Here is a 19,132-nt window from a genome sequence, read left to right as displayed (position 1 = left end):
ATGAAAACCTTGACATGATAAGTAAATCCAGTAGTATGTCACATAGCTCCGAATAAATCGTGACATTAAATTAACCAAAGTAATACGAGCAACGAGTGAGCGAATGGAATACCACAGACTAAAACAAGAATACCTAAATGCATGTCATACCTTCCCACCGTGAGACAGACGCAGTTCCGAGGGGAGAAACGAGAACAGAAGGCGAGAGCAGAACCGTGTAAAGATGGAAGGCCCTACGATATGGGACGGACACCCACGTCGCCAGATAACCACCTGGACCAACCCCCCAGCCCATGTTAAAAGATAGAGCCCTCCAGAAGAACGGTATAGATCTTACGATAACACAAAAAGGGCCACTCCAATCGCAAGTTTTAGCGTGAGACTTTCTCGCGTCTCTGTTACGTCAGGACCACCCCCCAGCCCATTTTAAAAGATAGAGCCCTCCAGAAGAACAGTATAGATCTTACGATAACACAAAAAGGACCACACCTGCTGCAAGTTTTAGCGTGAGACTTTTTTCGTCTCTGTCACGTTGCAAACTTTAAAAACATTGCCCTACCATGAAAAGTACAACGTTTGTCATTGGATGGACAGAATTTTTGTAGGCGGAGCTTAAGGTTAACATTGAGACGCTGATTGGTCAGATGAAAACACAGCCAGATATTTTTTTTTAACCAACTTCGTTAAATTGTAGTAAGGAGAAGTTAGGTGAGAGTTGCTTCCGAGATGGCGAGGTGAGGGGAGCTGTGCTCTCCACCGCCCCCTGACGAACACTGACAAGGTAATGAACGCAAGCGATGCCGCATAACAGCGCATAAAGCTTCACTCAGAACTGCAGAAGTCTCATCTGTTGCACCCCCTTTTTGCGTAATACGAGTGTCGATCGTCAATTAAAGCTCATGGTGTTCACATTTGCCACTTGAAGTAAAAATCTGAAACGCGATGATTTTTCTGTTATATAGTTATTGAGAAGCCACATCAGCCACTGTAATTTACGACAAGTTAGATAAGTAATTAAAGATAATTGAGGGTCACTGTAGACCATTTTGATAGTTTACTCTTTTGTGAAACTTAATTTAAACCTAGATTATAGATGTGATATGGCATAGGTCATCCTTCGATCTTTTGTAGAACTTGGAAAACCATTCAGGAAATACTCGTTCACATTTTTGTTGAACGCAGTTGGTTTTTACCGTCCTGTATTAAAACATTTCCTTTTATCTATAGTGCAATTTATAAACGATGTTTTGTGAGTAGAATAAAATTTCCAATGGTAAACTTAACTGCTTTTTCGACGTTATTTTACCAGCTAACTAAAAATAGGAAAGCCTTGAACCCCTTCCACTAAATTTAGTTAGTATTAAGATTCTTTTACAGGGAGTGCAGTGGAGCTGACACTGAAGTCATTAAGTATTTCGTTATATCATCGCTAGTCTCACTGAACTCTTCTGAACTCTACATGTCATGTGTGGTCTGAAGTCTCCTTACCATCAACAGGTCCCAGGTTCAAACTAGTCAATTCCCTAAAAAACATGCTCAGAGCGTCGTTGCGAGAAAGTGGTAGGGAGACACGACATAGCACAAACAGACACCACGCAGAATGTTAGAATGTAAGTCGCTTATGTTAGGAGCGGCAGTGCAAACGATACAGAGGTATGAACTAGCATGTCATTAATTTTTACGATGTCCTAATCGGGCACTAGTCCTTACGGAGTAGTATATTCAAGGCTGAAGCTTGCACACTACTTAGTCTAACTTACGCTAAGGACAACACACACACCCATGCTCGAGGGAGGACTCGAACCTCCGACGGGGGGGCAGCCGCACGGACCATGACAAGGCGCCTTAGAACCATCTCTGAAAGTTTTACAGTGGAGTTCTAGTTCACCCTGCATATTCCTTTATCCTACAGATGTGGGAAAATTCCATCTTTTACAACTGAATGTTTTATTTGTGTGTACCAAATTTGTTTCACATATTCTTGCAAGTCATCAACAGCGATCTACGTGGTCTTCACGATTCATGTTACACACTTCTATACGTTGTAGAGGGGACTCAATAGATCAGGTTTTACATGACCGGAAATGTCAGGCGACGATGTGACAGAACGTCAAAGTTATAGGCACCGGCACCAGTAATTGTACGTTCATACAGGGCAATTTTCTGACGATGTTACAAACTTTCTACTTTGATACAGAAGGATAAATATATCAAACTGAGGTAAGGGTCCATGTGCTGGAAATGAACGAGTCGAAAGTAGTGAGGGAAAACCGTTCTGATACCTCTGACAGTGGAACGCATGTACCGCTGCTGTTTTTGCTAAGAATGTAGGCTACGCAACTTCGAGAGGTAGCAGTATGGGCCAAAACAGGGAAAAAATGTCCAGTAAACATGGTCTCTATAATTCATACCTGAGGCGCTATGAGCACTTGTTCATCTTCGCTAGGGTAAAATACTTCTGCTGTACTGAGCAAGTGCTCATAGCTCTTAAGGTATGCATTTTAAAGCCGATTTTTATAAAAAAAATCTTCTTGTTTAGATCCGTACTGCCACCTCTGAAAGTTACCTTCCGTGTAATCTTAGTAACGACAGTATCAGGACGTGCATTCCATTGTCACAGATATGAGAACGGTTTTCGCCTTTAACTTTCGACTCGTTCGCTTCTAGTCAAGGGACCATGACGTGAAATTGATACATTTATCCTTCTTAATCATCCTTGAAAGTCTGTAACGTCATCACGGAATCTCCCTGTATATACATACATTTAGAAGCGCCGACGCCTATAGCTCTGCCGCTCTGTAGTGTCGTTGTACAACATTTCCGGACATGGCTTCCCAAGTAAATGCTGATCTACGATGTCCCGTCTACAGCCTCTACAAGCGAGTAACATGAATTGTGAAACACCCTGTATAATCTTAAGAAAATTACTTAATTGTACACATTTTGATAGGAGATCTGTAGTGATTATTGGCAGCTCATTTAAATTATCTAACTGTTTTAAAATATAGGCCTTTACACATACTTTCATTTCGATATTCTTTGTTATTTTTGTTTATACACGTGTTCTTCTGTATGTACAAGTACAGTACAAGTACAATACAAGTTTCTTCGAACTGATTGGTCAGATTTAAGAATTTCACCTATTCTATAGCACACTGCACAAGGTCTTTCTCGCATGCTTAAGGCTGAAATTTTTATTTAGTGCATTATTTTTCAGTTTTTTTAAAATTTTCGCCATACCGCTCACATATCCCACAACCACAATCGCACCTCGTACTGCGTTGTATGCACCAGGCGGCCAGTCGGAACAAGGATAAGGCCTAATCCACTAGTGGTGTTTCCTTTACTTTGCATCTTTAATTTTTTATGGTGAACTGTGAATTACTTTTAATATTATTCTTACGGTCGTTGAGAATATTTTTAGTGTTTTTTATGGCTTCTGTATGCAACTTTTTTTCAGGAGGGCCAGAATTACTTTTCCTTTGTTGTTACAGCATAAGATTTAGATGTTCTCAGTAAGTTGAGAGGGTACCTTCACTTTTCGGTGCCCTTATGCGTCCTTGTAGGTGATATTAAAATTTATGCCAGTCATCTAAATATATTTAAAGTTATAGTAATTATATATTTACGCACATATTACGAAACTGCCATATTTATTCTTCCCTACTGTCCTCGATTTTAATTTCGCTTCTGATGTGCTATTTTCCTTAAGAATATATTAATTTTATGTTTTTTGAAGACTTTACTAATTTTATATGTGAGTTGGTTGTGGCATGGTAGGGAGTGCCGTTTTTGCTTATGTTGAGGGATGAGTTTTCTGATGTGTTTTTCCATCGTGTGTTACTGCCCAGTCTTCGAATATCTGGACCTCTCTTAATCCTGTTCTATTCTGTTTGCACTTGCATTTTTCCAAAGAGGTATTCTACGTAGTCGATGTACTACATTCGTGACAGCTGCCGCTTTTTGAGAATGTGGATGGTTCGGTTACAATTTTTCTCATTGTGTCTGCAAGTGTTTCCTTTCTGAAAATGTTGAAGCTGGGGAGCGACGAAGATGACCTGAGTTTATGGATGGCTGAGATATACTAGATCCTACGCCAATGTGGAAAGACACACACTGGACAAACGTTGTGCACCATCAAAGACTGACGCCTCCAACACCTGGGAACATTCAGCGAAACCATCATAACATGTCAGACGTCGCAGAGCACTCCTTGTCCGAGACTCACGTTATGGAATGCAAATGCACCAGGTATTTAGCACAAATATCGAAGTAACAGGCGCCAGGGACAATCTCATGAAAAGGAACAGCAGCTGTAGGCTCAGTAAGGACTGGGAAGCAGCGCTGGGCCTACATAACAAGATACTCAGCAAACAACGACGAGCTGGCGTCCAGGGCGGATGGATTGCCTACATGCACGCTACTGTAGTCAAGGTGCGCCCCCGAGCGTCAGCCGCCACAGACGCCGATATTATCGCATCTTTGGCCGCCAACGTGCGCCCTTGGGCGTGGACCGCATAAGGAGTGGCCCACAGAGACAGCGGAATTAAGTCGTAAGCGCGGCCCCAGGAGGTCCGTCAGTCGGTACACTTGACGACGGTGACATCTCATCAGAGAAATACTGTGCCTCTTGGAAACTATGAAGCGGCAGTGCACCCGGGATATTCTGTCAACTAATATGCCAGGAGAAACGGAAGGATCTCAATAACGGCGAATGTTTATGTTTGCGACACTTCTTATTGAGAACAGCAGCGAGAACATTTCTTTTAATAACAAAGATTATTGCACTGACATAACGGCGTAAAACCTTCGGTGATGCATCAGTTATGATGACAGTTAAGTCAATTTGAATAACCCACGGGTAACTCCATCTTGTAAAATCTGGTTTTCCTCCGGTAATCCGCGCCATGCTTCACGATATTCTGATCGAGTAACTCGTAATCTGCGTCGTTTGCTCCCTAAAGCTGAACGCGGGTTGCAGGCAGAAAACCCCATTTTCCAAGATGTAACGCCTCACCGGGAAATACTGAAGATCTACACGTATGGGTAATAATTGACATAAGACAACGTCAAAACAAGCGATGATCCCCATTTTCATGAAGCTGCCGCCAGACGAATTCTTCTCCTGTATATGAAGATAGTAACTGTTCTCGAAAGAACAGATACTAGTGATGACCGTGCAGCTTCTCTAGAATACATGATAATTAATTGAAACCCTCAGCTGTCGACAGGCGTTGTTGATACACCTCGATGGGGACAGCTGAAAATGTGTGCCCCGACCTGGACTCGAACACGGGATCTCCTGATTACATGGCAGAGCTCTATCCATAATCTATTCTAGAGAAGCGGCCTGGTCGTCAATGGCATCTGTTCTTTCGAGAGCAGGTACTATCTTCAAATACAGTTAAAGGCTACCCAGCCATTGACTTTCGTCTGTGCGAATGCGCACAGTTTGCCCGGACTCTTATGGGAATCGTCACCTTAGTGTGCGCGAGTAATGAGTGGATGCGCAAGTATCTATTAGGTACATTACGTATGTAGATTGTAGACAATTGGGAATGTGGTTCTCACGGGAAGCGTGCAAGGGATAAGTCCTTGCAGTCGCGCTATTCATCTGTATCCTCGGTGGGTCAGATGGATAGAGCGCCTGCTATGTAAGCAGGAGATCCCGGATTCGAATCCAGGTCGGGGCACACATTTTCAGCTGTCCCCATCGAGGTATATCAACAACACCTGTTGGCAGCTGAGGGTTTCAATTAATTATCATCAATTCTTCTCCACTTTTAACATGCTCCTGATACCTGTGTGCCATTTCTTCTACATATAATAGAGGATTCCAGTTTGTATGTAGTAGTTCAAGTCATTTCCATTCTGCTTCTACGAAATTATAATTAATTTTATTCTAGGCCACATCAGACTTTTTCCATGATATATTTCAAGTATCTTTACGTGTTTCTGTCATCCATTCTGATTTAAGATGTTTATACCTTCTGTTAATTCCTGGCTCACCTATGGCTTGATTGCCTCTTCTACAGCTGTACTTACCTCTTTGTTTCAGGCCATAAATCTTTATCATATCCCACTCCATTTCTAGTTAGTCTATTATTCACTCCCGCACAACAGAATTACAAAATGTGAAAATTTTCTAGGTAGTGAATATTCGATTTCATTGCATATCCTTTATTATCCATCCTATCTAATTTGTAACTGTTGTCCATGTGAACTAAATTACGAACTTAATCTTGCTGCGCAACTTGCTATACTTGAGAGTCTAGAATTATTGTTTCTAAATTTTTGCCTAACCATGTAGCATACCAAGTGATACGTATCATCCTGCTGTTTCTGGTCTTCGTCAAATATACCTTCTTCTCTTGTGATTTGGGATTGGAGTATCAAATCCAACTATAGAGGAAATGTAGAATCTTCCCTCTGGCTACTTTCCTTTTCAACAGCTCATATTGTCAAGTAATCCTACATTCAATTTTTTCCCTTGCAGTCTCTGTGACTATCAAATCTTAATCCCCATTCACATTCATCACCAATTACCATACTTCCTCACGTACCCTCACTGTTTAATTACGGTAATCATTAAAAAAAGCCCACCCCTAGGACAAGAGAGTGCCCTGAACCTCTGTCCGCTCCTCCGCCCTCTTTGACAAGGCCGTTGGCAGAATGAGGGTGCCTTATTATTCTTCGGCCACCAATGCTGGTTTTTAATCAAAATTTGATAATTTTGGATTATTGGAACCCAAAATATCTTGGTGTCATCCGGGCCGTACACTATGCTTCAAAAACCTTCTTAACTTAGCTCTAACGTTGGGGACTCGAAACAACATCCTCCATAAGCTATGTGGAACTACCTGGGGATTTTCAGCAACCGCCCTGCGATCTTCAACTCTGGGTTTGGTGTACTCAAGTGCTGTTTGGTTGTACAGTCATCATACAAGGCTTGTTGACACCCAGCTGAATACGACAATGCGCATAATATCTGGCGCAATCAGATGTGCTCGAGTTTATTGGTTTCCACTGTTAACTGGTGTAATGCCTACTGATCTATGCAGATGTACTGCCCTTATGAGGGAATTCCACAAGATCTCGAAGAGTTTTAATCAACCTGTGCATAGCGACCTACCACTTTTAAGTCGTAGGAGACTGAAATCACACAATCCTACTTTGTGCGATACTGTTGACATGGCAACGTTGCCAAGGCTCGAGATGTATATTACCGTATAGAGACACTGCTCGATCATGAACATTGACAAGGCCAAGTCCGCTCCGTTCTTTAGGAAGAGTGAGGGAGTCGTATTGAACCTTAAGTATCTTTCCAGCGCTGACAAAGGGACCGAATGCCTCCACGATGTTCTGAGATACGTGTTGAGGCATCGGTAGTGTTTGACCTACTTGGCATCAAATACTGACGAATCGATTCGACAGACCGAACGTGAGGAGAGGGGCTACTGTAATTTGTTAATACAAACCATTAAAAAATGCACGGAAGTACGTTTTTTAACACAAACCTAAGTTTTTTTTAAATGGAACCCCGTTAGTTTTGTTAGTACATCTGAACATATAAACAAATACGTAATCAGTGCCATTTGTTGCATTGTAAAATGTTAATTATATCCGGAGATATTGTAACCTAAATTTGACGCTTGGTTACCACTCCTCCACTGTCCGATCGTGTGTATCGGAGAGCACCGAATTACGTAGGGGTCCAAAGGGAACGGTGATGGACCTTAGGTACAGAAGAGACTGGAGCAGCACATTACGTCCACATGCTAACACCTTTTTATTGGTCTCTTTCACTGACGCACATGTACATTACCATGAGGGGTGGGGTACACGTACACACGTGGTTTCCGTTTTCAATTACGGAGTGGAATAGAGTATGTCCCGACATGTCAGGCCAATAGGTGTTCAACGTGGTGGCCATCATTTGCTGCACACAATTGCAATCTCTGGCGTAATGAATGTCGTACACGCCGCAGTACATCTGGTGTAATGTCGCCGAAGGCTGCCATAATACATTGTTTCACATCCTCTGGGGTTGTAGGCACATCACGGTACACATTCTCCTTTAACGTACCCCACAGAAAGAAGTCCAGAGGTGTAAGATCAGGAGAACGGGCTGGCCAATTTATGCGTCCTGCACGTCCTATGGAACGCCCGTCGAACATCCCGTCAAGGGTCAGCCTAGTGTTAATTGCGGAATGTGCAGGTGCACCATCATGCTGATACCACATACGTCGACGCGTTTCCAGTGGGGCATTTTCGAGCAACGTTGGCAGATCATTCTGTAGAAACACGATGTATGTTGCAGCTGTTTGGGCCCCTGCAATGAAGTGAGGACCAATGAGGTGGTCGCCAATGATTCCGCACCATACATTTACAGTCCACGGTCGCTGTCGCTCTACCTGTCTGAGCCAGCGAGGATTGTACACGGACTAGTAATGCATGTTCCGTAGATTCACTGCCCCGTGGTTGTTGAAACCCGCTTCATCGGTAAACAGGTAGAACTGCAACGCATTCTCCGTTAATCCCCATTGACAGAATTGCACCGAGCGAGGTGGCGCAGTGGTTAGACACTGGACTCGCATTCGGGAGGACGACGGTTCAATCCCGCGTCCGGCCATCCTGATTTAGGTTTTCTGTGATTTCCGTAAATCGCTCCAGGCAAATTCTGGGATGGTTCCTTTGAAAGGGCACGGCCGACTTCCTTCCCCGTCCTTCCCTAATCAGATGAGACCGATGACCTCGCTGTCTGGTCTCCTACCCCAAAACAACCTAACAGAATTGCACTCGATGATTAAAGTCATCACCATATAATTGCTGATGTAGCGACACATGAAACGGGTGAAAGCGGTGACGATGCAGTATGCGCATGACACTACTTTGACTCAGTCCACCGGCTCTCGCAATGTCCCGTGTACTGATGTGTGGGTTCATGGCAACAGCAGCTAACACATCAACGGCACCGGCTTCTCCTGTGACGGGCCTGTTACGGACCCGTTTGCGTGCTACGACCATACCTGTTGCATACAGTTGGCGGTAGATGTTTTGCAATGTGCGGCACGTCGGATGCTCTCCGTCCGGGTACCGTTCTGCGTACACCCTGCAGGCTTCAGCTGCATTTCGTCGACACTCGCCGTAGATGAGTATCATCTCCGCCTTTTCAGAGTTCGAATACACCATGGTCACAGTTCCTACAACACTACACTATCACAGACGTCTGGTAACACGGTGTACTACAGTTGGTCTGAGTGCGGAGATGAATGCAGAATAACAATAGCAGCAAGCGCCACATTCGTACACTGCGACAGCTAGACCAAACCACAACAGTGCACTACAGCCACACTCGTAAACGCGGTCGCCATCGTAAACATGTCCCTGCAGATGCTGCTCGCCGACCGTGGCCCGTGTTTGTTACAACACGCAACTGAACGTCGGAGGTTTCAAGCGTCAACTTTAGGTTACAATATCTCCGGATGTAATTAACATTTTACAATGCAAGAAACGGCACTGATTACGTATTTGTTTATGTGTTCAGATGTGCTAACAAAACTAACGTGGTTCCATCTTAAAGAAACGTAGGTTTGTGTTAAAGAACATACTTCCGTGCATTTTTGTATGGTTTGTATTAAACAGTTACACTAGCCTCTCTCCTCACGTTCGGTCTGTGGAATCGGTTCGTCAGTATTTGATGTGGTTTACGAAATATATCCAGCGGTAACGTTAGGTGACTTACCGTGTATACGTGAAGGACTGATAATTGGAACTCAATGTCCAATACCTTTTAGAAATTAGGTGAAGCTGTATCGAAGTACGTCGCGTTTCAGCCTTTTGTTCTATATAAAAAAAGAGTATAATACCGTAACGACAACAACTCCTTTAACAGGAGGCTAGGTGATATAGCTTACATATTTATTCATTACAATAGTTAATCAAACATTTGTTTTTTCACTTAGGTTGCGGTTTAATAAAGAGACATTAAGACTTCTGACAAGAAATGAATTTCCATAACGGATAAAAGTTTGTGCAGAATATCTAATGCATCATGTACTTCGATGAAATTTTTACAATTAATATATATAAAAGCGCTGGGTATTGACGGTAACAATATAGTGCGTTGGAAAATAACAGATCGTTTATTCCATTCTCTGAAATAGTTACTTTAATACGCATTCGTCAGGATTGTGCTTCCGAAAAATTTAGTATCCTTTTGACAGTACACATTTTATATATCGCAGTGTTTTTTGTGCCAAATAAGATGAGAAATCTCGTTTATTATCTTCAATAAACGTCCGGTATAGTTTGAACAGGAAAAGATGCTAGGGAATGATCCTAGGAGCATTTTGCGCTTCTAAGAACACGGAATATTTACTCCTGGAAATCGAAATTAGAACACCGTGAATTCATTGTCCCAGGAATGGGGAAACTTTATTGACACATTCCTGGGGTCAGATACATCACATGATCACACTGACAGAACCACAGGCACAAAGACACAGGCAACAGAGCATGCACAATGTCGGCACTAGTACAGTGTATATCCACCTTTCGCAGCAATGCAGGCTGCTATTCTCCCATGGAGACGATCGTAGAGATGCTGGATGTAGTCCTGTGGAACGGCTTGCCATGCCATTTCCACCTGGTGCCTCAGTGGGATCAGCGTTCGTGCTGGACGTGCAGACCGCGTGAGACGACGCTTCATCCAGTCCCAAACATGCTCAGTGGGGGACAGATCCGGAGATCTTGCTGGCCAGGGTAGTTGACTTACACCTTCTAGAGCACGTTGGGTGGCACGGGATACATGCGGACGTGCATTGTCCTGTTGATACAGCAAGTTCCTTTGCCGGTCTAGGAATGGTAGAACGATGGGTTCGATGATGGTTTGGATGTACCGTGCACTATTCAGTGTCCCCTCGACGATCACCAGTGGTGTACGGCCAGTGTAGGAGATCGCTCCCCACACCATGATGCCGGGTGTTGGCCCTGTGTGCCTCGGTCGTATGCAGTCCTGATTGTGGCGCTCACCTGCACGGCGCCAAACACGCATACGACCATCATTGGCACCAAGGCAGAAGCGACTCTCATCGCTGAAGACGACACGTCTCCATTCGTCCCTCCATTCACGCCTGTCGCGACACCACTGGAGGCGGGCTGCACGATGTTGGGGCGTGTGCGGTAGAAGGCCTAACGGTGTGCGGGACCGTAGCGCAGCTTCATGGAGACGGTTGCGAATGGTCCTCGCCGATACCCCAGGAGCAACAGTGTCCCTAATTTGCTGGGAAGTGGCGGTGCGGTCCCCTACGGCACTGCGTAGGATCCTACGGTCTTGGCGTGCATCCGTGCGTCGCTGCGGTCCGGTCCCAGGTCGACGGGCACGTGCACCTTCCGCCGACCACTGGCGACAACATCGATGTACTGTGGAGACCTCACGCCCCACGTGTTGAGCAATTCGGCGGTACGTCCACCCGGCCTCCCGCATGCCCACTATACGCCCTCGCTCAAAGTCCGTCAACTGCACATACGGTTCACGTCCACGCTGTCGCGGCATGCTACCAGTGTTAAAGACTGCGATGGAGCTCCGTATGCCACGGCAAACTGGCTGACACTGACGGCGGCGGTGCACAAATGCTGCGCAGCTAGCGCCATTCGACGGCCAACACCGCGGCTCCTGGTGTGTCCGCTGTGCCGTGCGTGTGATCATTGCTTGTACAGCCCTCTCGCAGTGTCCGGAGCAAGTATGGTGGGTCTGACACACCGGTGTCAATGTGTTCTTTTTTCCATTTCCAGGAGTGTATAATGGGGAGACAAAACTCATACTTCAAAAGATGGCTCAAGCAGAGGATAATAATATCTCTTTCACGAACGGGCTGTGCTATTTCAGAATAATGGTGGGGTACCATTCTGTTTCCATTAACTGTCCATTGCGTCAGAAGTGTTTATGGAAACTCAGAATTCCGGGATTCAAGTGATTATCGTTAGCGTCTAACTTCGTTTAACGTGCTTCTGATGATTCAAAATGTCACTAGGTTGATGTTCTACTGACATTCTGATTCTCCTTCTACATATCTAAAGTATGCTAGGAGCGTTCAACTATAATCATCAATGAAAACATTCTTCATTACGTTATGCTTGTTATCTGATTGATATAGGAAATAAGCTAATAGGGACGAAAGCTGATATTTTACACTAAATGCTCAGAATGATAGAGTGTCAAGAATTGAAGAAGAAAATGATTAAATGCATCGTAAATGTAGACTTGACTGTGTAAAGAGATGCTATTGCTAGAGCCAGCATAAATAAGATCTTCTCTACATTTTTTACGTACACTGACGAAACAAGAAAAAATGTCAGTAGTCGAGATGTTCATGACTATTTTCACTTTTTTCAGTGCCGAATGAGGCAATCTTTGGAAAAATAAGGAGGAATATTGATAGAGTACCGCTTGCCCAGCAAACCTTTCTGCATGATTGTAATGCGGACCGACTGCCTTACGGTTCTTGAGTGTTCGCCTCACACAAGTTTAAAATGTATTTAGAGCACCGGATCTTTCAGCTAGGTACTAACCAAACACTCAGTTGGGCGATCGTGCAGCCGAGAAGGACAGTGCGAGTAGCTAGGTGGGTGATGAGGCACCCATGTTTCATCTTAAGCTTAAACATATCCGAGGGACAGAGAACGTTTTTACATAAGGTCTGCGCCGTCCTACGGCTAGTGATTCACATCGACCAGTTGAAGCGTTGCTCTGACGGGACTTCTTCCTCTCGCTTTTAAGGACGTCGCTCACAAATAAGGTTCAGACGTCGAGTTGGCTCTCATTAAAGAGTGTTTGTGAAAGGGAGAGACAGTGAGGCCTTCTGTCATGTGGGGGATTTTTTCGTGTTGTCTGGCATGGGGACGCCCCTTGGGGATAAAAAGGGCTTGTTTAAGTATTAACATGAAACATCTATAGGGGGGCCTTTATGTAAGACCAGGATTAAGATTCACAGGAATGAGCAAGTAGATCTGTAACTTGGTACAGTTCTGTAAGGCTTGTTGGACCCACGAGAAGTCGTACTGAACTCCGACATTGTTCAGGTCCCGATTCACAAAATGTACACTGATCACGTCGGTCCACTTCATAGGTCAAAGGAGAGGTACCAGTATGCGCTGTGGCATAGATGTGTGTACGCGTTTTAGTTGGGTACTCCACTCAAGGAACTTTAATGCTCGGACGATTATGAAATGTCCGAAGGATAATTGTGGAATGTTAGGACGGTGTAGGATCCTAACGTCAGATAATGCAACCGTTTTTGCGTCGGTGGCGTTTAGAAACTTTGCCTTCGAGATATGAATATTACTACAGCATCCTACTATCAGAACACTTCTTTTTCAGAGCATGTTAACCGAAATATAAATGCAGCTATTATCACTATCCGTCTCAATGCCCACACCAAGCGCTATGCGACTTCGTCTTGGTTGAACAACGTATTAATAACGCTGTCCATGAAGCACACAAGGACATCCCGGGCAATCTTATATTTCCAGTCAAGAGTGATTCACCGCTTTCCAGTCTGTGCTTCGTGAATAATTTATGCCGGAAAACATTGACACTGTGAAAATCTAAGACTTCTGGAAATACTAAAGGAAAAATTTAAGACTGAATAATGAATGAACTGCTTAGTGCTATAATGGGTGCTATAATGTGGGAGATGTCACACGTCATTGAAGCCAGGGGATCAGATTTTTGCTGAAAATCTGGGTGCAGTGAGTAAAGGCACCTATAATGTAACGAGCAACCTTTCGAACCAAAAAATCCGTATCTTCCAGGGTAAGTAATATCTGAGGGTGACAGTTTCTTAATGTTAGTAATTGTAAGTTGCAACTAGCTAATTTTTACTGCAAATTTACTTTTTTTGTCCTGCGACCTTGACCGTTTACCCTACTGTTTTGTTAAAAACAAGATCTTTCAAAAATGGCTCTGAGCACTATGGGACTCAACTGCTGAGGTCATTAGTCCCCTAGAACTTAGAACTAGTTAAACCTAACTAACCTAAGCACATCACAAACATCCATGCCCGAGGCAGGATTCGAACCTGCGACCGTAGCGGTCTTGCGGTTCCAGACTGCAGCGCCTTTAACCGCACGGCCACTTCGGCCGGCCAAGATCTTTAATGAGTCAATTTGACGGTTGTATGTAATGTAAAAGTTGCTTGAACTGTGGACCTTAGGGCATCATTCATGTTAGAAGAGTGTCCTGTCCGAAAAGTGTAGGTATGTCACGTGCTGCGCTGTTTGCTATCGGCCAGTCATTTCCAGGAAACCAAGAATTTGGGCAGCGTCTTGGCCTGTGTGGTTTTGTAGTCATACAGCGCTTCCCTAATTCCATGTGTAAGTTGTTGTTAACTCCCTCCGTTAGACGATCCATATCATGTAATAGGAAAACTCAGGCACAGTTGTTGGCGTCCACGTAGGTTTTTAGTCGGTGGACGAGCTCTGTTTATTACTGCGTGGCTGCTAAGTATTTTTTGTAACAGATTATCTTTCGTTCTGAGTACTTGCATTACAATCACTTCCGTCCAGTTGTGCAGTAGTATCTTGTGATCCACTGGGCTATGTTGGTTCAAATGGCTCTGAGCATTACTGGACTTAACCTCTGAGGTCATCGGTCACTAGAACTTAGAACTACTTAAACCTAACTAACCTAAAGACATCACACACACCCATGCCCGAGGCAGGATTCGAACCTGTGACCGTAGCGGTCGCGCGGTTCCAGACTGTAGCGCCTAGAACCGCTCGGCCACCCCGGCCGGCCTGGGCTATGTTATTGCCAGGTGATGTTAACACATCAAAGTAAAGTAAATCCATGGCATTTTTGGTGCTTTCGATCTAGTGTTTTTGTAATCACAACTCTGCTTCATTTTGCAATGGAATGAGTTTTGAACCTTGCATATTCTTGTTAATGTTCTTGCCCATAATGCCGCTTCGGAGTACATGGGCTAAAACTACTTTCCGAACATATTTGGAAAAGTTCTCTTATTCTGTTGCCTAATTTTGAGTTCTAACCAAATCCTTACGCCTTGTTATATTTCTGATTTCTTGTCACTGTGTCATTTCGTTTAGTATTCTTGGGGCCCATTACATGTTCTTGGATTTCACCTAATTATAACGGTTGATTGAGATGGCATTAGTCAATTAGTTAATATCTTACCATTTACAGTGTATGGTTACCCACTGCGCTGTTACACCATTACACCATTATCGATAATCCATTACCTATTACACTGCTACACTGCTTACTGTTACTCATCACCCTGCATGCATTACAAATTACCTGTTACACCATTACTCTGTTACACCGTCACAACTTTACTCTTTACTTGGTTACACTGAAAAATAGCTGCCTGTAGCTAACACCCCTTAGTAGCTGATACTCCCTAGTGTTAGTAAATTGTACAGTGCTCCCAGAACAACTGTGACATATAAAATTTCTGCAAAATGTCCAGGTCAAAGACAATAGTTCCCACCATAGTAATAATTTGAGGCAACGGCCTTGCCGCAGTGGGTACATCGGTTCCCGTGAGATCGCCGAAGTGGGTGACCATTCAGGCCGCCATGCGCTGTTGCCATTTTTCGGGGTGCACTCAGCCTCGTGATGCCAATTGAGGAGCTACTCGACCGAATAGTAGCGGCTCCGGTCAAAGAAAACCATCATAACGGCCGGGAGAGCGGTGTGCTGACCACACGCCCCTCCTATCCGCATCCTCATCTGAGGATGACACGGCGGTCGGATGGTCCCGATGGGCCACTTGTGGCCTGAAGACGGAGTGCCATAGTAATAATTTCGTGTGGCACATGTACCTACAGCACGTGCAGAGTTTTTAACTGCAAGTTGAAATTATTACCCCAGCTAGTTTTCACTACGATATTTGACTGACTTCGGTATCGGTTTTAGACACGAAGTTTTGGCAAAATTAGATATGGGAATAACGTTCTTTACTTTGATTATTCTTGTCGACAAGCGCGCTTTGAGCTGTAAGTTATATTGGCAGTAATAGCCTTGTGAGTTTTGGAATGCGACTTGCGTGCAACGTTACAGTGAGCCGACAGTCAAATGTATTGCATGTCAACAAGACATTGCATGTTTATTTATTTACACGTCAAACTAACAACTGAGGAGGAAATCTCCTAGGACATGGAACGTGACGGTACAAGAAATTACAGCATAAAAGTAATAACAGATAAAAATAAAATGTTTATGAACCCGAAAAAATCAGTCCATAAGTTTAAGTAAACGCAATCAACAATACAATAAGAATCAGCTTCATTTTTCAAGGAATTCCTCGACAGAATAGGGGTGACTCATGAGGAAACTCTCCAGATTAGATTTCAAAGCGCGTGGATTACTGCTAAGATGTTCGAATTCAAGTGGTGGCTTACTGAAAATGGATGCAGCAGTATACTGCACACCTTTCTGCACAAGAGTTAAGGAAGTGCGATCCAAATGCAGGTTTGATTTTTACCGAGCATTAACTGAGTGAAAGCTGCTTATTCTAGGGAATAAGCTAATATTGTTAACAAGAAATGACAGTAGGGAATATACATATTGAGAGGCCAATGTCAAAATACCCAGGGGTTGACAAGAGGTTCGTGAACTTCCACCACTTATTGCCCGCACCGCCCGTTTCTGAGACAACTGCTCAGTAAGTAAGGTCAGTCTTTCCCCGCCTGCCTTCCTGCCCTGTGATAAGCATTGTAGAACAATTAAGATGTGGAAAAAAATTAAGTTGATACTCCATTGTGGCTTTATCTATGGTACAGAAATCGAATTTTTCACTTTCACAAAAACTGCATTACATAGTGTTTTAGGATTGTACTTTTGAACACGATGCAAAAAAGAAATGTAAAGAAAAATTCAGAGCATTCCAGGACTTCTGAACACGCACAAGACGGCTAAATGTGTGTGTGTTTGTAGTTACTGAAATTGTTGAATAACCGAATACTTTTGAACGTCGCAGCCAGAGAAGCTTGTGGAAATACTGCAGTATATTTGGATATCTTCTGGAACGGCCTATACATACTCGTACGCAAAATATACAACACTGTCACTGCCAGCGCCATTTTACCTTCTTTAAGCGCTGCTAGGGGGTGAAATGTATTTCTCGCCAGTGCCATCTTGCGTTATTTAAATTTACCAGCATTCACGACCTTAGATTTTTAAATATCCAGTCATTATCCGTCATTAATTTTTAAATCTCTTTCTATCCTTCATCTCGAATTTTGACTTTTTCGCCGCGGTCATTTAGGATTTTTTGTCGACTGCGGTGATTCCTACCAAAGTATTCCTACTTTAATACATTCAGCAAACACTTCCTACCAGTTTAATTTAAGATAGATGTTAACAAATATTTGTTTCTCAGAAATGCTTTTCGTGCTGTTGTCAGTCTGAATATCTTCTCTACCTCAGACATCGTCCTTTATCTTGATGCCCAAAAAGTAAAACTCATATATTATTTTCAGTGGTTGGTTTGATAACCTAATCCCTTCAGCATCACCTGATTTCATTCGACTACATTCCACTACCCTCGTTTTACTTTCGTTAATGTTCATCTTATAACTTCCTTTCAAAATAACCGATTTAAACAAGCCATCACAACAGCTACTCGATTAGAATGTAATTAGATAATGCAAGGGTATTCTGAGTAATGGCGTACTTAGTACAGGCAATCCCTAGCACGTCGTAAGTCACTGAGTAACCTCCGTCTGTAGCAGCGCCCCAACATTCTACTTAAAGTTGCGACGCCCTTTGGCCTGACGTTACATTTAGAGGTGGACGCTGGTCAGCCCGTGCTGACGTACATTTTATAAAGTCTACTACCCACGACTTGCACGTGCGGGACGGCCTTTGGGGACCTTAATCACAAGAGACGGCAGAGGCACATTCGTGTAGGCGGAACGTTCACCAACGCTCAAAGACCGTAACTTGATAATGCGGCGTCCTTTGGTGTCGATGTGGCGTACTGATATCTCAGGCAAAGCATGTGGCTAGCAGACCACCGTAAGCAACGTCCAGCCCTTTCGAAATTCCCTTTGTATATTTGTTTGACCACTCAGACCACTCAGAGGGCTCTCTGAGGCCTACAGTTGCTGCTTTTCCTCCGCTGTCCTAATCATTTACATCTTATACCGGTTTCCTCCAGTCTTTCCAATATTCACAAAGAGTGGTCTACATGTTTCATGCATGGTAATAATTACGTTTAGTTGAAGAATTCTAGCAAATCTGCAAGAATAACATTTTATTAACGAACAGGTATCGCATGAATAAAAACTTTTTAGCTTCAAATGGTCTGCTTAACAATTTCCTTATACTGAATAAAATTGGAATCACAATATGGAATCTCGAAGCCAGCAAGTAGATATAAAATTCTTAACAAACGATATTAAGTAGTTTACCAGTACCACTGACGAATATCTTGTGAAAGTTTTAGAAATGAGTAGACCTCAGCAGAAACAACAGCAGGGGAAGAATGCTGTTTCTGTAATAACACAAAGAAGGTAACAGCAGTACATGTATTCCATTGCTATTTGTGACAAACATCAGCACGTTTCGGGGTCAGTCTGGGAACATGAAACAGACTCCGGAGTTGGTGTTTGTTAACGATGGAAGGGAAGTTATTAAATAAAGTTAACATGAAGAGTGGTAACTACCTCCAAACTATTCTTTGTTAGCTGAATTAATGGTAATTAAATGGTTCTGAAGTCGGATCTTGGACGAGTATGCTCATACATTCATAATAATTAGCTCCCATCTAGTGTTCCTATATTAATTCATGAAAATTTATTGCTACCAATGACATCGGACGAACCTGTGAAGTGGTATATCTATCGGAAAGCGTGGTTCTTGCACCGCTTTGGTTCAGCTTTGGAAAATACATGACAGAATGTCATAAGCTTTTGATAAATGTGGTCATTAATAAGCGATCGGTTTCCGCCGAAGATCATTTTTCAGACCAGCTGGGATTATCAGCGAAAGTTGCATTAGAATACAATGATGTCAAAATAGGAGTGGAATATCAATGCAACGACCAGTCAAGGTTTCGGCATTTTTTGCATTTCTGATGTCATTGCATTAGAGTTTAAATTTTCC

General features: G+C 43.4%; 1 protein-coding gene across 1 annotated transcript in view; it reads right to left on the bottom strand.

Annotated features, from left to right (window-relative positions):
- LOC124605628 (luciferin sulfotransferase-like) overlaps positions 1–19,132 on the bottom strand; it is a 282,265-nt gene that overhangs the window by 76,632 nt on the left and 186,501 nt on the right. The window lies entirely within an intron of this gene.

Source organism: Schistocerca americana, chromosome 3, assembly GCF_021461395.2.
Source record: "Schistocerca americana isolate TAMUIC-IGC-003095 chromosome 3, iqSchAmer2.1, whole genome shotgun sequence".
NCBI lineage: Eukaryota > Metazoa > Arthropoda > Insecta > Orthoptera > Acrididae > Schistocerca > Schistocerca americana.
This window is presented reverse-complemented; position numbering and strand designations above follow the sequence as displayed.